This window comes from Capsicum annuum, unplaced genomic scaffold (genome assembly GCF_002878395.1).
Source record: "Capsicum annuum cultivar UCD-10X-F1 unplaced genomic scaffold, UCD10Xv1.1 ctg81071, whole genome shotgun sequence".
NCBI classification, from domain to species: Eukaryota; Viridiplantae; Streptophyta; class Magnoliopsida; order Solanales; family Solanaceae; genus Capsicum; species Capsicum annuum.
In genome coordinates this window covers 56,505-62,520 of record NW_025891766.1, presented here as the reverse complement: position 1 = coordinate 62,520, position 6,016 = coordinate 56,505, and positions in this window count along the sequence as shown.

The window sequence follows — 6,016 nt, the reverse complement described above, 5'->3', positions numbered from 1 at the left end:
CTTATTTTTAATATTTTATTTGGTATTGGGTAATTAGATGTCATAGTTTTTGCCTTTAGATTTCTATAGTCAATAACCATTCTACTTTTTCCTCTTTTTTGTTCACTATGTTTATTTATTATAGATGTTGGGCTAGTGTGTTTACTATTACTTTTTTTCTATATATTGTTTTTCTAATAATTCATTTATATGCATTTCAAATTCTTATAGATCATCAAAATTGTATGTTAGTGGTTTTTGAGTTATTATACTATCTTGAATTATTAGTTCAATTTTTACAGTAGTTTTATTTTTTTTTTCATCTTTTTAATGGATCTTCACTATATAGTTGTTTTAATTTATTTTTGATTATTTCTACTTTATCTATTGAAAATGTGATCATTTCTTCCTTATTTATAGAGAATATAATTAATTCTATCGTGTCTTCAGTAGTTATTATATGTTCTAATTTTTGTGTAATTTTTTCACTATCTTTTATCCAATCTGTTTTCTTTCTTATTTTATTTGTAACTCTTTTTGCTCTTACATTTTGTTTGCATTTGTTGTAAACCACCAGTGTGTTTTAGTTATTATTTGTGGATATAGTTTATCTAAAAATGACATTCCTAAAAGCATATCTTTTGATGTTAGTTCATAATTATAAATTTCTTCTATTATTAATATTTTATCCCATATTTGTATTTTTACATTTCTAGCTTTATATGTAATTAGACTACCTTCATTATTAAATCCTTTAACTACTATTGGTGTTCATACCTTATCCCATTTACTTTTTGGTAATAGTTATATCTACATAAATTGGTTTCTACTCCAGTATCTATCATTGACGTATAATATCTATTATAATATCATTCTATTATTATCTTCATGAGTACGTATATTTTCATATTACAGATCTTTTCATTAACAGTTTTTCTTTATTATACGTTATGGTTAATTGCGTATGTTCTATATTGTATGGTTATACTTGTTCCAACTATTTTATTCCTAATATTATATCTGCTTTTTGTGTTCCTTCTTTTACTTCAAATTCATTTTTTATCTGTATGACTCCTATTATAATTTCTTTTTCAGTCGTATTTTTATTAATTAGTAGGTTTCTTGGCAAATCTGGACATTTATCATTATTTTGTTTTAATTTCTTCAGTTTTTACCAAGTATTTCATTATATAATTATCTTCCTGCCCTGTGTTTATTAGTATTAAATATTCTTTTTCATCTATTGTTCCTATTATATAACATTGAGTTAGGTTAGGTTTTGGAGTTATCTCATGTGCTATTATTTTTTATGGTTCTGGTTTTTCACAAGATATTCTTCTTGGTGTTCCTATTCTTTCATTTACTATTTCGAAATCTTCTTCTTTATCTATATTTTTGTAGCTATAATCATTACTATCGATGATTTTTACAAATTGCTCAAAAGGGCTTTATATTTGTATTTTGTTTATTTTATTTTTTTCAGTTATTTTATGCTTTATTGTTAATACATATAAATTTTTATATCTTGCTGTTAATATTTTACTTTCTGGGGTTAATTCTATTCCTGATATTTTTCAATTTAGTACAACTAACTTATCTATATTTTTATCTGTTATTGGTATTGAATAATTTGCACATATTATAAATTAAAATTTTTGGTATATTAGATTCCCTCGTATAGCACTTATTATGCTTTTTTCTATAGGTTTTACGATCCTATCATCTGCTAAATATAGTTCTATTGGTATATCTATTCCTTCTCTAAAACATGTTTTTATTATATTTCTGTTTCTCCAAGGTGTACATATTTTATTGGGTCTTTACTTTTTATGCCTTGTATTTCTTTATTAACTATTCTTTTTGTTACTAGTGGTATACTAGCTTTTCCTTTCGCCTATCTACAATCTATTATATGTTCTTTTTGGCTTACTACGTAGTATTCTTCTTTCCGTCTAAGAAATATATTCCTTATTATTGATATTTTAAATATTTTTTCTAGACTTACGTCTAATTCTTTTCCTTTTATTTCTTCAAATATATTACTATCAAATATAATTTTTTTTGTCTATTTCTTCTTCATTTATATATTCTTCCTTTTTTATTATTTGTATACTTTTTTCAGTCATTTAATTCATCTAATTCGCTATCTATTTCGTTAGCTGTTTCATTTTCTGAGATTTCATATATACTATTTTCACTTTCTAATTCATAATTTATATAATCTATTTGCATATATTCTGTATTTTCTATATTTATTTCTGATATTTGTTTGTTTTTTGGATCTTTGGGAACTTTACAATCTTTAGCTTGCTGTCCTAATTTTCCACAATTATAACATTTACATTATTTTATAGATTTCTTCTTTCTATATGGTCTTTTATGTTTATAGTCTTTTACGTAATATCTTTTTCTTGGTTTTTTATATTTATATTGGGATTTCTTATAGTTATTATATTTCATTTCTTATGTCTTTTTCTTTTATTGTAGTATTTTTTCTTCACATCCAAATTGAGGTGCTTTCACATATATTCATATACCATTGTTGTAAACATTTTATCCTTGCTCCTAGAGTATCTACTATTTTTGTTTCATCCTAACTTTTTATTATTTTTGAACTAAATGGTTCAGGTAGTTTGCTAAAATATAATTTCCTTATTTCCTTACTTTTTTCTACATTATATTTTCCCTTATAATAATATTCTTTGAATGCACATGTATATTCATCTATGTAGCACATATTAGATATTGCTAATTTCAATATTAAATTTCTATTTGTATCCTTTTCTATATTTTGTTCTTCTTCTGTTTCTGTACTACTAAATTCATTTCTTATAGCTGTTTTATATTTTTTTTATATTTCTATGGGTGATGCTTTAGTTGTTCCTTCTGTATTTTTGTCAGATCTTAGTGCCTTTTTACTTTCTTCAGTTAAATTTGATAGCCATAATTTTACTATTCCTATTAGTGTTCTTTCTATATATTCTGGTGTATTTGATGTGTCTATGCTATTATCTAGTAATTGTTTTGGTATATATCCTACCCGTAATTGTATCATCTTCTTTGTGTCTATTACACAGTCTAAATCTAAAAAGTTGTAATTTTTATTAACTATTTATTTTGGTGTCCATCTATATTCATTTTTGGGTTGTACTTATTTTTGTAATTATATTTTGGCTTTCTTATTTCTGATGTACTAGGTATTATGTTTTCGTCATCTTTTTTATCAAGAGTATTTATTTCTTTTATATTTTCTTTATTAGCTTCTTCTTCTTTTTCCTTAATTTCTAGATCATCTATTCTTTCTAAAATTTCTGTATATGTTTCACTATCTTTTGAATCATAATCATTTGTTTTTTCAGTAGTTAATTCTTCATTTTTTGTTTGTAATTTTTCTTTAAATTGGTTTATTTCATCTAGTAGTTTCTGTTCTTTATCCTTTTCGTCTTTTTATCTTTGTCTTTTTTAATATATATCTTTTAGTATTTGTAATTCTTTTTCTAACTCAGTAATCCTATTATTTTTTATTTCTTCTATTTCTCGTATTTCATTCGTAGTTTGTTGTTTTATTTTTTTATATTTCTTTTTTCCTGTCTATTTCTTCATTTTCTTTTACCATTCTTACCATAATTGTTAGTTTATCTTCTAATTTTAATTCTTCTTTTTCTAACATTAAATATAAATTTTCACCTATTTTCTTATATATTCTTCCTAAATTAGAAAATATTATTCTTATTTTTAACCCTTCGTGATTTTCATATGTTTTTTCATCTATTATGAATTCTTCTTTATTCATTTTATCTATTTGATTGTATATAAGTCATATTGATATATGTATTCTAGGTTATCTATTAGAGCTTCAAAATATGATATTTCTTCTTTTTGTGCTTTTATTGATTTTTGACATACTCCAACAATTAAATTATATTGTAGTCTTTCTTTTCTTATTTTTAATTCTCTTCGTTTCTCAGATAATATTTATTTTAGTTCCTTATATTTAGGGATTGGTCTATTTTATTCATTAGTAGTTATAATATTTTTGGTAGATTTCTAAATTTAGTTCTATCATAATATGCATTCCTTAAGTAAATACATATAACTCCTCTATTTTTAAATAATATAGCTCTGATACCAAAGTTGGGGGTACTTGTAGTACTAGATTTTGCTAAGATGAATAAATAAGTTAAATATAAAATGAGCAAGTGCATGAATCTGATCTTATTTTTTGATCTATTAAATAGCAATCAATTAATTGTGCCTTTTTTTTTACGTATTGTTCTGTACTGTTTGAGAAAAAAAATTTGGTAGTTGTTGAAACATCACTCCTTATGTCTAAGATGAAAGATTAATATCGTGAGTTAATAAGTGAAGACACATATCATCGTTTAAAATTAATGATTGATATTTAATTAGTTAAATTAAAATTCTATTCATAGTTATGTACTTTCATATATTTAATTATATTTGTTCCTTAAATATCCATTATATCTTTTACTTAATATTTTTTTAAAAGAATCTTCACTGCTAGAAAATATATATTAAAAGCTTTTCCTAAATATTTTTGTTTTTTTTTAAATTGATAATATAGTTAAAATCTTAATTTTTCTAATCTGAGAATTCAAAAGAGCTACATAAAGAAATTATAACAGATTTATTTGGCACAATCTTTTTATTTAATATGGCATACGTATAATGAAGTTATTTGACACAGAAAGAAAATAAAATTAGAAAAGCTTCAAGCCACAATCTTTATTTTTTTATTTGAAAGTTATTACTTAATAAAAATGGCAAACATTAGCAAAAAATAAAAAATAAAATTCCGATAGAAAATTATTCAAGGGTAGAAATAAAATAGTTTAATATATTTAAGAAAGATATAATGGATTTTTAAAAATATTTAAGAAACAAATATATGAAAGGGCAAATCACATAAATATACAAATTTAGAGTCTATATTACAAAATCTACCAGTATTATTTTATATTTACAAAAGGCATTTTTTATTTACAAAATCTACCAAAATATTCAACTGTTATAAGTTCTTTTGAAATAATCTTTACAAAACACCACTTTCTATACCATGTTTATATTATATTTTTTGGATATAATTAAATAATCTTAGAGGACACTAATTTCTATATCAATTTCATATTATATTTACAGGAGCACCAGTTTATATATCATTTTTATATCATTATTTTAGAAGGTAATTATACCTCATAGAAATATACAATATTCAGATGTCATAAGTTTTTTGCAATAGCCTTTATGGAACACCAGTTTCTAGGGAAAATTGAATGAAAGGTGTCTTTTAATTCTTGAATGAAGGATTGGTGACACTGACCAACTTAAAGGGTCAAACATTATTAGGAAACTTGATTAATTTAATTGTGGACTTGATTAATATTTTCAAAACTTTTTAATCTTTTCAAAAATGCAAATCAACCCACACCCCCATTCAATCCAAATCAACTGTCTCTCTCCTCTCTCTCGACGGCTTCTCTCAACTCTCTCCTAATCAAAAGTTCTGCAAAATTCTCTCTACAATCCCTGGCGACTTCAACCTCTGGTGATAAATAGTCAAGCGAGTTTTCTTTTGACTTTCAGCTATCAATCGACATGAAGATTTCTCCGGCGACAACAACTTTGAGTTCTTCTTTGTCTCATTTCCTTTTTCACAGGTAAAAAATTATGAAGAAACAGAGGAACTTGAGCCAACTACTCTTCTAGTATTGGTTAATAATTTTAATATTTCTAGCTTAAATTTGAAATGTGAACTGAATAAAATCCTAATTTCTGGCATTTCTTCTTCTTGTTATCGAACTGTTGATTTATTTATTGGTGATTTTTTATCACAGTTGATGTTCTTAGTGTGTGTGTGATGTGTTGGTGTTGTTGGATTGATTTGTTATTTGTCTTGGTAAAAATGGTGTTGCAATAGATGAAATATCTGATGTGGCAGATGAAAATATTTGACGCAACAGATAAAAATCTGATGCAATAAATGAACAATCTAACAGATTATTCATCTATTGTGATA